We start from the raw sequence: 1156 nt of genomic DNA, 5'->3' as shown, positions 1-1156 counted from the left end.
ACCTAGTTGTTTCCATACCTGGGCCTCTCATGTCAAAGTGACACATTTACAATTGTCCATCATCTCTGAAAGTTTGTATGATCATCACGAAATCTCCCTGTATATATAGACTACAGCGTGGCTGCTGTTAGCAAAGAAAACTTTTCCTCTTCCTCAAAATTCACTGGATGTCATAGTTGTATATCCCAAGTTTCAGCTCCAAGAATCTCTTATAATAATATGTTTTAGATCTGTAAAACGTTTCATCCAAAATATTGCATCATTCTCCACAAATGAACCCTTTGAAAAGTGAACTGAATATTATTTCGCTATTACATCATGTTGATGTCAGTCTCACTTGATAGAGAGCAGAATTCCTAGATAAGAATAAAGCAATACTTTGATGAAGCAGTTAAGGAGCAGTTACTCTCAACTCAACTGATGAGAAGTTACTGAGTGATGTACTTGTAAGAATGTTGTCACTTCCTACTAAATGAAATTGATGCAAGTCAGTAGTACATGTTTAATACAAATATACTGGAAGCATGGTGCTGATCAGTAAATTAATTTATTCTATCTTTACATTTAAATGGCACATTATACACTCCTGGAAATGGAAAAAAGAACACATTGACACCGGTGTGTCAGACCCACCATACTTGCTCCGGACACTGCGAGAGGGCTGTACAAGCAATGATCACACGCACGGCACAGCGGACACACCAGGAACCGCGGTGTTGGCCGTCGAATGGCGCTAGCTGCGCAGCATTTGTGCACCGCCGCCGTCAGTGTCAGCCAGTTTGCCGTGGCATACGGAGCTCCATCGCAGTCTTTAACACTGGTAGCATGCCGCGACAGCGTGGACGTGAACCGTATGTGCAGTTGACGGACTTTGAGCGAGGGCGTATAGTGGGCATGCGGGAGGCCGGGTGGACGTACCGCCGAATTGCTCAACACGTGGGGCGTGAGGTCTCCACAGTACATCGATGTTGTCGCCAGTGGTCGGCGGAAGGTGCACGTGCCCGTCGACCTGGGACCGGACCGCAGCGACGCACGGATGCACGCCAATACCGTAGGATCCTATGCAGTGCCGTAGGGGACCGCACCGCCACTTCCCAGCAAATTAGGGACACTGTTGCTCCTGGGGTATCGGCGAGGACCATTCGCAACCATCTCC

Source organism: Schistocerca nitens, chromosome 1, assembly GCF_023898315.1.
Source record: "Schistocerca nitens isolate TAMUIC-IGC-003100 chromosome 1, iqSchNite1.1, whole genome shotgun sequence".
NCBI classification, from domain to species: Eukaryota; Metazoa; Arthropoda; class Insecta; order Orthoptera; family Acrididae; genus Schistocerca; species Schistocerca nitens.
Note: the sequence above shows the minus strand (reverse complement) of the source record.